The 16,214-nt window shown below is 35.6% G+C and overlaps 1 long non-coding RNA gene across 4 annotated transcripts in view; it reads right to left on the bottom strand.

Annotated features, from left to right (window-relative positions):
- Nucleotides 1-16,214, bottom strand: part of LOC141422554 (uncharacterized) — a 122,536-nt gene that overhangs the window by 41,423 nt on the left and 64,899 nt on the right. For 3 of the 4 annotated variants that reach the window (XR_012447183.1, XR_012447181.1, XR_012447182.1), the window contains 2 exons: nt 6,642-6,782; nt 1,524-3,622 (listed from right to left, as the gene is read on the bottom strand). This is a non-coding gene — a long non-coding RNA (uncharacterized lncRNA). Of the gene's footprint in view, nt 1-1,523; nt 3,623-6,641; nt 6,783-16,214 lie in introns of those variants that run through there. The other variant, XR_012447184.1, reaches the window with a different exon arrangement.

The raw sequence follows: 16,214 nt of genomic DNA, 5'->3' as shown, positions 1-16,214 counted from the left end.
CTGAGATTCTCCAGATGGAAGAGTGCAGCAGGTGATGAGAATGGCTCCTGGTGAACAGGGTGCAAAGGAAATGGGACTTTAATGTTTCAACCACAAGAAACTCTTTCCTTAGATGTGTTATTTTAAAGATTAACCAATCAAATACTAAAAATATGGTAAATGATTTGAGTTTTACCATAAGCATTAAGATTGCCCTTGCCATTGGACTACACTGCCTAGAGTCAATTCTTTATCTTCAGAGTGAGAGACATTTGATACTGTCTAAATTTGATAAATTGATTAATAAAGGTATAAGCATTTTGTCTGAAAAAATAACAAGAAAAACTAAGAACAGATTTTCAACACTGTACCATGATTATGTAAGATGTTACTAATGGCAAAGCTCAGTGAAGGCTATGAGAACTTGCTGTACTATTTCACACTTTTCTATAAATTTGTTCCCATTATTTTATTTTTGAATTAGCACACATTAATATACAAGAGGAATTTCATTGTGATAATTCTACACATGTGCACAGTGTACTTTGAACAAGTTTGTCTTCACCATTACATTCCCATTCTGCCTCTCCCTCCTTCCCTTTTCAAGCAGTATTTGGTGGAAATCATTATGTTGTCTTTATATATATATATATATAGGGATATCTATAGCTATAGCTATATCTATATCTATCTATCTATATCTATATCTGTATCTAATCTATATCTATCTATCTATCTATCTATGAGATAAAGAGCATATTTTTCATGTCCCAGTGTCCCCCAGTGTATTTTCCTTTTGGTAGTACATGGGTTTGAACTGGTTACTGTTTTCATTTAGAGAGTCTTTCCCAAATTAAAGTGAGTAAGAGGCAGGCATGTTCTCAGGAGCCTAGTCAGAGAAGCCAGGGACAAGAACAGTGCTCCAAGCCAGCATGCACTCTGGCAAGCAGAGAAAACATATAAGTGAATTCTTTTAACTCTGGAAAAAGAATTATAAGATCAGTCAAAAAACTAGTAGGAAAATGTCAAGTCAGGGATTCATACAACTCTCCTATATTAGTTTTCCATGTGATTTCAATAAACTAACACAAATCTAGTGGATTAAAAAAAGACAGATTTATCATTTTACAGTTCTGTCAGTACTCTTACACAGGTTTCAGTAAAAATCACGTGTGGACATCACCACATTCATTTTGCTTCTGGAGGCTCTAGGGAAGAATCACTTCCTCATTGTTGCACATCTAGAGGCTGCTAATGTTCCTTTGCTCATGACCCTTTCCATCTTCAGTGTCAACAACATCACTTGAATCCTTCTCATGTTGCCATCTCTGTGTTTCCCTTCCACTGTCACCATTCTCTCTCTTGCTGTCTTTCTCTCTCTCTCTTTCTCTCTCTCTCTCTTCCCCCACACTCCATGTGTGTGTAGTGTGTGTGTGTGTGTGTGTGTGTGTGTGTGCGCGCGCGCACGCGTATGTGTGTGTCTCTTTCCAGGAACAGCCTTTACTCTTATGTATTTATATGATTAGCTCAGGTCCTCTTGAATAATTCAGGACACTTTCCCCATCTGAAGGTCCATAACCTTTATCACATTGGTAACATCCCTTTTAACACATAAAGTAATATTCACAGATTCCAGAAATTTGGAGTAGACATCTTCAGAGGCAATTATGCAACCTGTTGTAGCTTTCAAGATCCATAGGTTTCCAGGCTCCCACCCTCTGGGCTTTTTCCAGAAACTTAAGCACAAATTTACTGGGTTCCTGTTTCTGGACTGATATAGATAATTTTAGGGCCTGGGAAGAGATCCCTGTTGGTATCCTCCTTCAAAGCCTGTAAATAAGTGTGTCAAGCTGGGTGGGTAAACTAACACAGAACAAGCATGGTGATTAAAATGATCATTTGAAAGGTTATTCCTCTTTTTATCATTTTAAATATATAATATTTAGAAAAATCAGCAGCTACCTTTATATACAGTGGCTTTTTATATCCAATTCCCAAAGCAACCTGGTAATTATGAAGATGAAAACTGCACAATGAAATTTAATTTCATGAGGATAATAACAGGGAAAAAATTTTATTTCTTTTCAAGGAGGACTGGAAATTACTCCCTCCCATCCTCCTTTGCAGCTCCTAGGCTCCGCTCCTATAATGGATTTTTATCTGCTTTATAAGTAATTTCCTTAATATTTCAATGGTCACAGATAGGCAGGATTGCACGTCTTTCCAGGAAACACATATTTCATCAGTGCTGTCATGGTCCAGAGTCCTAGGGCTGTAGACTGATGTTTCTACCCTTTCTTGCTATCAGACACATAGCACAGAAATAAATGTGTTTGTCTATCAGAAACTTTAATGAAATTGAAAACATAGTAACATTTTTCAATGTCAATGAGCTCATTTTCTTGTTTAGAGGTTAATGTTGGTTATTCCTGAGGATTCCATCTTCTAATTGTGAGTCATGACTCCTACCCCCTCCCCCTAGGTCCCAGTGCTCAATTCCTGAGAATGGCTTGAATTATATGGGATGGTTTTCAATTCCAGATAGGACTAGATATTTTTATTTGCCTAAACTGATGGCATGAGATAAAAGTGGAAGAATAAAGGAAGAACTCTAGCTTTATCACACAGTCTGTAATAAGATTTTGAATGCTTGCATTGTACAGACACTGTGTGGAGAGCTGAGCATCCTCTATTGCTGCTGATACTATAATCATTTTCATTTTACTGATGAGGACACAAGCTCAATGGAGCAAACACCTTACCTAAAGTTTGACACTTAGTTTGTTAGGCAGAGCTAGGGTTGCATCCACATCTGACTTCAGACCTCTGTCTGCTTCTGCCACCTCTCATACTACTGCCCATCTCTAGCCTACTCCCGGGCTGCACAAAAAAGGAGGAGGGAAAGGTGTCCTATCTTACATTTCCTTTCCATCTGTGTTTGTTTCTATATCAGAGTTAAATGTTAGAGCTTCACAGTTCGACAGTACTTTTACTAGGTTAAGACAAGTTTCTATTCCCAGAGTAGCAAGGATTTCCTTAAAAAAAAACCATTAAACACTGTCAGGCCCCTTTGCCACTCATTAGCTTTCCTTTCTTCCTTCCTCCTGGTATAAACATTTGTTTTATTAGTGTTTTCTTAATATCTTTTGAACACCTCTTCTCTTTGGCGAACATTCCCTACATTAAAGGTCCTGGCTGCTAGAGATGGATGTTGAATTTATTCCCTTCTTTCTTCCCAAATTGTCTGAGTGCAGTCAAGGAATCTATCTAGATCACCCATCGTGTTCACCCAGGAAAAAGTTTTTAAGTTAGAAAATAAGGTAGAAGTTTACTTTTCTCTTACGGGAAAGTGAAGTGCTACTATCTTGGGCTGGTACAATGGCTCTGCTCTAAGAAGTATACAAGGACACAGATTCCTTCTAACAAATTGTTTCTCAACCCTAGGGAGTGACTCACCTTCACTATCCAAAATTTGCCAAATAATACTTCTATCTCCCACTAGCCAAAACTTGTCAGATTGGCACATTTTGCTTCAAGAGAGGCTGGGAAATGTAGTTTTTATTCTGAGCAGCTGACCATGTGACCAAGTATTCTAATACAGATGGAAGAGGCGCTGTATGTTGGGTACAAGCAGCAGTCTTTCCTACAGAGAGGAGCAAGAGGATGGCATAAATAATCATTGCACCCATCTTATGGCAGTTGGTGCTTCAGTGGAGTTCTAATCATATGACTCTTCACAGACATTTCACATTAAATCCTGAACTTGAACGTACAAGCTAAGACATTTTGATGACCTTAGCTGCAGGTGCCACATATTGACAGCAGTGGTATTTTTACTATTAATTTCCATGTATTGTCGGTAGCTGTGTTTCTCTGAACCTCCTGATAATACTGTCAGCTACTTAAGTTTCCTAAATAAATTCCATTCCTATCAAAACTATCTGCAGTGGTTTTGCAGGTAAGAACCATTCTGTTACCAGTTTCCTTGGGAAACTTATTACAAACTTTTCTACTTTACTCAAATTCAGCTAGCCAATGGCCTTCTCTGCTACATTTTTAGTTAAAAGTTAATAAATGACAGTTCATTAAATCTTCCTTTCCATCATCTCAGGATTTATTAGCTTTGGCAGCTTGTCTCTCCCTTTTCTTTTGTTCCTGAGGATAGCATGTTGCTGATCTTTAGCAGAGACAAGTTGTCTAACCCTGAAGTCAAGTTGAAGCCTTCCATTTCCTCTGCAATGTTATTCTAGAAGTAACCCAACACACAGCCCTTATTTCTTAATTCTCATCCTCTCCCCTGGATCTTTCCTTTCAGCACCCAACTGACCTACATTCTTCTCCTAATCCTCCTTCTTTCAACACAGTTATTTCCTTAAGCTGCCATTCCATTTTTTTCTCAACTTTCTTGTCCATTTCTTCACTATTCGCTGACTTCTATAATTCTTCTATAGGTCTTTAAACTTACCAATTTGTAGAAACTACCTTCCCAAAAGTCAGTCACAAATTCCTACTAGCTAAGTCTGCTTTCTTACTCTGTTTCCTCAAATTGTTTGCCACATAGGCATTGCTGGTTTCTTTCTTATAAGTACAGCTTCTCCTGGATTGGTAAAAAGGCATTACCTCAGGTCTCTCATTTTCTATCTAACAGCTATTTGACCACCTCTTTTAGTTCTTTTTACATAACCTTTAAATCTTTGTCATCAACCTTGTGCCACATTTGTGCTTCCAATGACATCACTCTTCACTGATTTGCCTACAACCTTTGCCAAGTGTCCTCCTTTTCTTTAGCCCAGATATGTAGTCAGTCATCAAGTTCTAAACTTCCACCTGATGTATATTATCCAACCCTCCTTAAAATCCCTCAATGGCTTCTTTTTGTTCTCAAATTAATGTCCAAACTCCATAAAATGAACTATGGTCTGGCCCATTTACCTCTCTCATATTGTCTAAGGAAAAAAAATTACTCCCTGTACAACTTGTCATCTTTCCTCTTGCCCTTGAGAATCTGAAACATTCCATTCACTCTATCTGGAATGATGTATTTTCTACTCTTGAGTAATTTCTGTTCTTCCTTTAGGTTCTCAACTTAGTTGTTATCTTCTCTGAAAAATTTTCTTGACTTTCTCTCCGTATATTTTGGCCTGATAGTTCATATTATAACACTTAACACTATGTATTAGAATTGCCTATCATTCCGATGTATTTCCAACCAGCCAGGAACCTCTGAGGGAATTGGTTGTATTATCTTCATTTACCATTACATTCACAGAACCCAGTAAATATCTGTTAAATAATGAATCTATTGCCTCTTTCTAGCTCATAAATGTAGGAGTTACCCTACATGATTCAACCTATGACATCATAGGAGTTTTATCTCTTTGTTATATTTTTACATTTAGTGTGCAGAATGCTGTCAGCATCCCGAAATACACTTTTAACTGGTTTATCCCCCTTAAAATATTTACATTTTTTCTGTGTACACCATTCAGTCCCTGTCATACAACATTCCTTATAGTCCACCAAATGGCCATGACTTCTTGTCTCTGAGTTTTTGAGCATGTTGCAGTATTGCCTCTGCCTACTGTAATTAATTCCTACTCATACTTCATCTGTTATGAAACTTCCTTGAGTTGTTGAAAGACTAGTTGTAGTATGACTTCTAAATTATCCTGTAATTGGTGCTTATAAATATCAGAAGCAGATTGCACTGTACTGCAATTACCTTGTCAAGTTACCCTATGTCTCTTTCCTTTATATCTTTCTTCAGCATGCTGCAGTGTTGAATACATCACAGTTATTGGCACATTATAAATGTTTAATAAATATCATTTGACTGAATTTTTACTTTTTTAACTAATTGACTAAGTAAATTTTTATACATGAAGACTTTCATGTTTTTTACAAATTCAGAAGCTATGTCAGTTAGCTTTTGCCATATGTGCATAACAAGCCACACCTCAAAATGCAGTATCTTAAACATCAAGATCTCATTTCTCATTCATGAGTTTTTGGTCTGGCTGCAGCTTAGTTTGGCTTTTCTGGGCTTTAGGCACTGTGCCCTAAGATTCGGATTAGGATCAGATATGCTACAAATAATTTTCATATTCTTTTGAATCAGTTACCACCTGGCTATTTTCTTTTCATAACAAATGCCAGGTATCTCAAAGGCAGACCAAATATACCAATATATTAAAGGCCTCTACTTCTGTTATATTTACTTATGTTCCAAGCCCAGCATCAACAAAGGAAGGAAGTTTTCTCTGCCTCCAGAGAGCAATCACAAATATTCTACTAAGGAACATTGAGCTTTTAAAATATATATTGAGCTTTTTGCTCAAATATACAACAGTAAATAGATAAAATTAAATGTCCCTGATATAGTAGTATTAGTGTTCTTGGCATTGTTTCTGGTTCTCAATTTCCAGCTTACTCACAGGGGAGTTCTTGGCAACCTAATGAAGTGATATGAACAAATACTCTCTCAGAGACAAAACAAAGCTTTAAAAATATCAAACATGTTGCCTGGGTCTTCAAATAATTTTATTATGAGCTGATGTAATATTATGTATCTGGAAAATTATTTATAAGTACATATTTGATCTGCCTAATCATAATATAAAAAAAGGTTAAATTGTAAAAGGTAGAATTAGAAAATATCTTACGTGAGCATGAAGCCATAAACCTAAATCCATCTCTTTTCACAGTCTCATCTTTGCACATGATCACCATCTTTATGTAGCCGAATCTGTTTCTGCCCTTTTTCCATGATGAGAGGAGTGGAGATAGTGATGGTTTCTAGTGGTCTGAAAAATAAGAAATATTTTCATCACACCTGCCTTTCTAGGTAACTTTTGATACAAAATGCATCTGAGTAGTATGGGTGGAATCCATTTGACATAAGTCAATGATATTGGGATATCAATTCTGCCAGGGTTTCATTGGAATTTAAAAGAGCTGATTGTTTTTTAGTGATTAGAGTCAAACAAATTAAAACCACAATGAGATGTCAAGTACTATCAGGTATGGAGTAACTGAAGTTTGCACAAATTGCTGGTGTGAATTTGGTACACCACTTCATAAATTTAGTCCAATCACTTGCTAAAAGGAATTGCCAGGACTAGCTGAAAATAAACATGCACATACTCTATGAGCCAGCAATTAATAGTCCAGGTTATAGAGCCAATAAAAATAAGTCCTTATGAGTACCAGAAAGCATGTACATGAATGTTTATAGCAACATAATTCATACTATCCCTGAGCTTGATTACATAGCAATCAAGAGAAGAATAAATAAAAATGGATTGCCCCACTACAAAGAAAAAAGAACACAAACTAATGTAGCACACAATCATATTAATATATTTCACAAATAAATCTGGGATGAAAAGGAGAAACACAAAAAAAATTTATGCTACATGGTTTTGTGGGCATAATGTTTGAAAACAGACCAAACTCTTATAACAAGTAGTAGTTAAGAGGTGCATGAAGAGATCTTCTGAGGTGCTCATTTATCCATTTCTGTGTAACACAGATGCATTCATTTTGCTCAAGTTCACCAACAGTGTATTGTGATTTGTCCATTTTTTTCTGGATAATTATTTATGTAAGAATAAAGATTTATTTTGAAAAAGGAAGGAAACTCAAACAATCCAAACACATGTACTATACTAAGTAGTTTCATAGTTTATATACATTTTCATTTTCACAACTAATTAGTTACCAAACCAGATATTGTTATTTCCATGGAGTAGAAGATGATCTGAGGATCAGAAGTTTTCTGACAATGCCAAGATTAAAGAAAACCTCATCTCACTCTCATAAAATTTTTCCAATACAGGTATAACGGTCCTTTCACTCAGTTTTCCTTCTAACATCTACATTTGGGAAAGGGTTTGATAAACCTGTAAGACATGACTAAATTGTATATAGAAAGCCCATAGTTGAGATTTTCCAAGATGGTAAATAACCAAAGGACACTAGGACCCCGAGCTCCAAGATTTCAGAAAAATACTTCAGACTCATGGTAGTAAGGATCAGGTAACTCAGCTTTTTCACCAACTAAGATAACACCAATACACAGGGTGCACATCACATAAATTACAATGAATGACCTTTAAATTAGCTTTTTATATCACATAAAACCCACAGAAGCCCAGGCACTGTGGACGGGCAGCAGCAGTGGCTAGCCCACATGCTGGAAAGCTGTTTTTCCTTTTTATTTGGCACTTTTTTTTTGGCTTATTTTCTTCTTGCTTATAAAAACACAACACAGAGAACTGCATGATGAGTTCAAGGATGTCCTGGATCTGCCTTAACTCCTTATCTTCCTCTTCTCCTCTCCCTTACCCCTCACTGTCACTACCTTCTTCACACTGATCACTTACTGAATAGTTTATTATACCCCATATAATACATAGCTTACACATACCCCATCCTTCCTCACCCTCTGCAATTCCTGACAATAGCACCCTTTCCCACAATGACTAAACTACTCTTTTACACACACATTAAGGACTTATTACCCTGTAGCCACTGCAACTCCTATCTCTTCTCTCCCTCACCCCATCCACCCTAACTGTCCTTGCCCCATCTTCTAACACCATATTTTTAATTACCAAAGTATCCATCTCTAGCAAACAACTCTTATCTCCCAAATACCCACTGTTTATAGATAACATTGCCAAAGGGGTGTTTTAAATATTGTGCAAATAACTGGTTTAGCATTGAATCTGTGAATTTGTGATTGTTAATACCTCCAGGTCAGGGAACAGAAATGTACAATCTAGCTAACAATAAGCTGGTCAAAACATAGAAATTGAGTCAAGGAAAAGATAACAGGTGATTAAAACCCCCAACTAAGTATTCAACAACACATGAGCAAAGCACAAAATAGAAACATGAAGAGAAAAAGAGGCAGGATATGACTTCCCAAAAGACTAATAAGAACATAATAGAGAAATTGGTGGAAAATAAAGGGGAATAATTCCCAGTTGCTGATATCAGAAGAATGACAATAAGAATGTTCAATAAGCTTAAAGAAGAACTTAAAGAAGATATACAAAAACACCTCAATGAATTCCAAGAAAACATGGATAAAATACTCAAGAAGACACAGAAACAACTAAATGAACTCAAAAAGGATTTTGATAAACTCTGAAACAAAACTAAGGAGATTATTTTAAAAAAGAGATAAATAAGACAGCACAACATATGAAAGAGGAGTTTAACAAAGATATGGAAAGTCTCAGAAAAGCAAGCAAACAGAAATCTTGGAAATAAAAGTTTCCTTAAGTCAAATTAAAAAATACAGTTGAAAGCCACTCATGCAGACTGGAACAAGTGGAAGACAGAATTTCAGGGCTGGAAGACAGAATAGATATTTTTTTAAAAAACAAAGAGTGCTTAGACAAAAGACTCAAGAGCTGCAAAAGGAATATGTATGAACTCTGTGACTCTATCAAAAGACAAAATCTGAGAAGAGGTGCAAGCCAAAGGGATATGTAATAAATTCAACAAATAATAGCAAAATATTTCTCAAATCTTGAGAAAGAGATGCCCATCCAGGTACAAGAAGCCTCCAAGACACCAAACAGATAAGACCAAAGCAGAATCTCTCCACAGAATATAATAGGTAAAACAAATAGCACAGAGAGCAAGGAAACAATATTGAAGGCTATAAGAGAGAAAAATAAAGTAATATATAAAGGTAACTCATCAAAAAAACCCAGCAGATTTCTCAACAGACAACTTAAAAGCAAGAAGTATAAGAGTGAGATTTTTTAAGGACTGAAAGAAAACAATTTCAAATGATATCTGTTAAAACTCTTCCAGGAATGGGAGGAGGAAGGGATGAGGAGAATGTTGAAGGGGATGATTTCAAGTATGATATATAATACACATTGTAAGAACTTTTGTAAATGTCACAATGTAACCTCACCCAGCACAACAATTACAACAACAGAAATATCAAAGAGGTAAAAAAAAAATTAGAAGTAAATAATTTCAATCTAGGATGCTCTTCACAGCAAAGCTGTCATTCAACAATGAAGAAGGAATAAAAATCTTCCATGATGAAGAGAAATTAAAACAATACATGATCACTAAACCACCACTATAGAAGATTCTAAAAGTAATCCTACACACAGAAGATGAAAACAAATATAGTCATGAAAGGATGTTCATTATTAAACCTCAAGAGAAGAGCAGACAAGTAAATGGAGAGTAGCATAGAATTAACTACACATACACAAACCCTTATACAATAAAAAAAAGTAAAAGCCAGCAATCACCACATACCTCTCAATATTGACAGTGAGTGTTAATGGCCTCAACTCCCCCATCAAAAGATACAGATTGGCAAACTAGATTCAAAAAGAAGACCAGATAATCTATTGTTGACAAGAAACCTTCTTACAGACAGAAACAAACATTGGCTTAGGGTGAAAGGGTGGGAGAGGATTTATTAAGCTAATACCCCTGAAAACAGGCAGGAGTACCAATACTTATATTAAATAAAGTAGACATCAAACCTAAATTAGTCAGAAGAGAAAGAAAAAGTGACTTCATACTCATAAAAGGAGCAATACATCAAAAAGAAATAACAATTATTAACTTATATTTGCCTAATGTTGGTGCTCCCAACTTCATTAAACATACACTATTGGATTTAAAAAAATATATACCCCAACACAGTAGTGGTAGAAACATCAATGCTCCTCTATTTCCAATAGATAGGTCATCCAGACAAAAAATTGGAACTCTGAAATTGAATGATACCATAGATCAAATGGACCTGACAGACATCTACAGAGTATTACATCCTTCAACAGCACAATATACATTCTTCTCAGCAATGCCTGAAACTCTCTCCAAGATAGATCACATTTTAGGTCGCAAAACAAGTCTTCACAAATATAAGAATACTGAAATGAACCCCTGCACATCATCTGACCACAACACAATAAAACAAAAAATCAAAAACAAAAGAAACAGCAGAAAATATGCAAACAACTGGAGACTGAACAACACATTTTGCTCCATGATCAGTGGGTCCTGGAAGAAATGAGGGAGAAAATAAGAAAGTTCCTAGAATTTAATGAGAATGAAACCACAACTTATCAGAACCTACAGCACACAGAAAAGGCAGTCCTAAGAGGAAAGTTGATAACCATGAATGCATATATTAAAAATGGAGGAACATCTCAAATAAACTACCTCATGCTGCATGTCAAATGCCTAGAAATATAAGAACAAGCCAAATCCAAACTAGCAGAATGAGAAAAAGAATAAAAATAAGGACCCCAAACAACAAAATAGAGACCAAGGTGGGGGGAGAACATACAAAAAAATCAATGAAAAACAAAAAATTTGTTCTGTGAACTGATAAACAAGATTGACAAACCCCTGGCAAATCTGACTAAAATGAGAAGAAGAAATACTCAAATTAACAAAATTAGATACGAAAAAGGGAAGGTAACAACAAACACCTGGAAAATCCAGGAAATCATTAGGGACTGCTTTGAAAAACCTATATTTGAATACATAGAAAAATCTAGGAGAAATGAACAAATTTCTAGAAACATGTGATCATCCAAATTTGAACCAAAAGGATATTGATTACTTAAACAGATCTATAACAAGCAATGAAATTGAAGTAAAAATAGTCTCCCAGAAAATAAAATTCCAAGACTTGACAGAGTCACTGCTGAATTCTACCATAAATTTAAAGAATAACAGATTTCAAAACTCAAACTTTCCCACAAAGTAGAAAGGAAAGGAATACTGTCAAACGCATTCTATGAAGTCAATATTACACTCATCCGAAACCAGACAAGGACCCAAGGAAAAAAGAGGCTGATCTTTTTAATGAACATAGATGTCAAAACACTCAATAAAATATTGCCAAACTGAATTCAACAGCATATCAAAAAGATCATGTATCATGATCAAGTTGGTGTCATCCCAGGGATGTTGGAAGGGTCAACATATGCAAATCATTAAATGTAACACAACATATTAAGAGAAGCAAAGATTAAAAACCACATGGTCATCTCAAGAGGTGTGCAAAAAGTCTTTGACAAAATTCAACACCACTTTATGATAAAAGCTCTGATGAAACTAGGAATAGAAGGAATATACATCAGCATAATAAAGGCTGTATATTACATCCTATAGCCAACATCATATTAAATGAGGAAAGACTAAAAACCATTTCCTCTAAAGTCAGGAGGAGACTAGGGTGTCCACTCTCTCCACTCTTATTGAACATGGTCATGGTAGTCTTAGCCAGAACAGAAAGACAGAAAGAAGAAATAAAAGGAATGCAAATTGGGGAAAGGAAGTAGTCAAACTATCCCTATTTGCAGTTGACATTATCTTATACCTAAAGGACCTATAAAACTTCATCAAGAAACTCCTAGGCACCATGAACAGTTTCAGCAAAGTAGCAGGATACAAAATCATTTTACAAAAAATCAGTGGCCTTTCTATACACCAATAATAAACAGAGATAGAATATAGAAAAATAATTCCATTTACAATATCCTCGAGATAAAATACTTAGGAATAAACAAATGATGTGAAAGACCTTTACAAGAAAACCTATAAACCATTGAAGAAAGAAATAAAAGATGACTACAGAAGATGAATAGATCTCCCATGCTCATGGATTGGTTGAACCAATATTGTAAAATTGGCTATATTATCAAAACAATCTACATGTCCAATGAAATCCCCATCAAAATTCTAATGACATTCATCACAGAGATTGAAAATCAACCCTAAAGTTTATGTGGAAACACAAAAGATTGCAAATAGCCAAGGCAATAGTGAACAGAAAGAACAATGCTGGAGGTATCATAATACCTAACTTCAAAGTATACTACAGAATGATAGCAATAAAATCAGCATGGTACTGACACAAAAACAGATATGAAGACCAGTGGAAAGGATAGAAAACTCAGATATGAATTCACACAGTTATGCACACCTGATTTTCCACAAAGGTGCTAAAAACATATGATGGAGTAATGACAGTCTCCAACAAATTTTGCCAGGAAAACTGGACATCAGCATTCAGAATACTGAAACTAGACCCATGTCTTTCATCATATACAAGAATCAATAAAACGTGGACTGAGGACCGTAATATAAGACCTGAAACTTTGAAGCTAGTGCAGGAAATAGCAAGCAATATATTGGAATTAATAGGCATAGGCAATGACTTCCTATATAGAACTAAATGGCTCAGAAACTAAGAGAAAGGATTGACAAATGGGACTGCATGGAATTAAAAAGCTTCTGCACAACACAAGAAATGGTCACCAGATTGAAAAATCAGTCAATGGAATGGAGAAAATCTTTGCCAGCTACTTATCTGACAAGGGATTAATAACCAGAATATACAGGAAGCTCAAAAATTGACTCCCCAAAAATCAATGACCCAATGAAAGAAATGGGCAAATAACTGAACAGAGCTTTTTCAAAGGAAGAAATCCAAATAGCTAAAAAACACATGAAGAAGTGCTCAACATCCCTGGCCATAAAGGAAATGCAAATCAAAACCATGTTAAGATTCCACCTCACTCTTATTAGAATGGCTACCATCAAAACACAAACTACAGCAAATGTTGGCAAGGATGTAGGGAAGAAAGAACCCTCATAAACTGCTGGTGGGAATGTAAAGTAGTAAAACCACTCTGGAATACAGTATGGAGGCTCCTCAAAAACAAACAATTAGAACTGCCATATGATCCAGCACTTCCAGTCCTAGGGCTGTACCTGTTAATAAAAACAGGTCATGCTAAGGGAAGGTCACATACAAGAGGGGAAGGGTAAATAAAAGAAGTCAAGAAGGTGAATATGGTTGATGCACTCTCTATACAAGAATGAATATAGAACTTTCAAACCTGTTGAGGTCACTATAAAATGGTTCAAAGGTAGAAAGAAGAAAAATAGGGGAGATGAAACAAGTTGGGTTATATTACATATTTACATGGAAATGTCACCAGATATCCCTGTGTAATTATCTTAAATAAACAAAATGTCATTTTTTTTCATTTATAAAATCAGAGAACAGGAAGGTGGAGCAGGTCCTGCCTGATGGGAGGGGGGTTGGTGCCAGTGGGAGGGAGGAGGAAGTGAGGAAAGGGTGTGGGAGGGTGAATGCAGTGCAAATTCTTTGTAAGCATGTATTTAAATGGAAAAATGATATCTTTGAAACTATTCCAGGAATGGGGGAAGGAGTAATAAAGGAGAATAATGGCAGGGATGAATTCAAGTATGATATATTTGAAATGTTGTAACAATTTTTATAAATGTCACAGTGTATACCACCCCCAGCACAACAATATACACAAAAAGAAAGTTAAAAAAGAAAGCTCATAGTTGAAATTTACAAAAGAATGGGAACAGAAGTTTGATGAAGAAAGTTTTAAACTTACAAATGCCTGATAAAGAGGAAATCTTGGGGATGCTTGTGAAAGAAAATAATTCCTTCTCCCTTTAGTCAAGTAGTAAATGTTCACAAATGTGAAGGGCATTCTGCTATACCACTCCCAGACATGTACCTGAAGGAAAGCAAGGAAGCATGCTAGAGACACCTGCACAACCATGCTCACTGCAGCGCTATTCACAATAGCTAAGTTATGGAATCAGTCTGGGTGCTCATCAACAGATGAATGGATAAATAAAGAAAAATGTGGTATCTATACACACAATGGAGTAGTAGTCATTCATTAAGTAGGATGAAATTATGTCATTTTTGGGAAAATGGATGGAACTGCTTATTTAAGTATGGATGGCTTATTTAAGTGAAATAAGCCGGACTCATAAAGTCAAATATCTCATGCTTTCCCTGATATACAGAATCAAGATCTCTTACATAAAAAAGAACGTGAATGTAAAAGGGGGACTATTTGCAGAGGACCCAGATGGAGTGGGGACAGGGAAAAGAGAGGATGAGGGTGGATGAATGTGATTGAACTGTAGCGTATGCATGTATGAAAATGTCACAATGATTCCCATTAAAATAAAACAGAAATGTGGAGGTACTGTGGGGCTAGAAGCAGTATTGCATGGATAGGACAGTCATGGTCTAATCAATAGAGAATACTAGACATAAGTACAGTTTACAATATTCCAGTAGTCAAAGAAAAAACAGTTTAAATAGAGTAGTATATTTATGTAACCCATTACATCCATCCAATATATCTCATTTTAACACAAAATCAATCTAAAATTATTAGTGAAATATTTTTCATTCTTATTTTCACACTATCTTAAAATCTAGTGTGCATGTTATACTTAAAACACATTTCAGTGCAAATGACAAATTTTCAAACTTTTGATGTACATTTGGGCCTTTATTTACATTTTATAAATTTTCTATTTGAAAAACTAGATTCACATCCCAATTTCCAAACATTCTAAAATTTTTCCAGTAACTGAGTCAATTCTTAGTATTTAAAGTTAAATTTAAATGAACTATGATTAAATAAAAAAAAAATTAAGTTCCTCAGTCACACTGACCACATCTCAAGAGCTTAGTAACTGTATGGCTGTACTATATGTAACTCACAGATCCAGAAGAATGGAAGAAAACCCTCTCCCCCAGCAATTGCAATGAAGTTCGAAAGTGACCTACTGCACCAAAGAAGCCTGAAAGGAAAATCTCCCACACCTTACTAATAATCAGGCTGGTGAAAGATCTCATAAAATAAAAAGCTTGGTAGCATGATGGAATATAAGTTATTCATTTACTTACCAGTCAATTGTTATGGTTTCACTTCATTTAACTTTTTTACATCTTTTACAAAACTTGGTTAGGGTAAAAGAGGGACATAGGCACTATCTTTAAATCATTGTGATGTACAAAGCAGATCTACAGAGCCGTCAGTACAGACAGCTTGATGTGAAAGGCTTGATTCTCTTGCAATACAAACCAGGTGTTCAGCCCATGGGTGGAATCTCTTACGTTTGTCATTCCTCTGCCTCTCAGCATTTATTGGCCCAAGGCCTTCCAGCATGGAGTCAGACCCTAGAGATTTACTTAATAGTCAGGCAAAACCATCAAAAAGAACTAGAAATGTATCCAAATTTTAAATCTGTAAGAATTATTTAGTATCAAAAATTAGACTGCGTATGAAGAAAAACACACCAAATTCATTTATTCAAAAATCATTGACACTCAATTAAAAGAGGACATTTCAGGGCCAAATGCAAAAATCTACTTAAAT

This window comes from Castor canadensis, chromosome 4 (genome assembly GCF_047511655.1).
Source record: "Castor canadensis chromosome 4, mCasCan1.hap1v2, whole genome shotgun sequence".
NCBI classification, from domain to species: Eukaryota; Metazoa; Chordata; class Mammalia; order Rodentia; family Castoridae; genus Castor; species Castor canadensis.
Note: the sequence above shows the minus strand (reverse complement) of the source record. Positions and strands in the feature narration are given on the sequence as shown.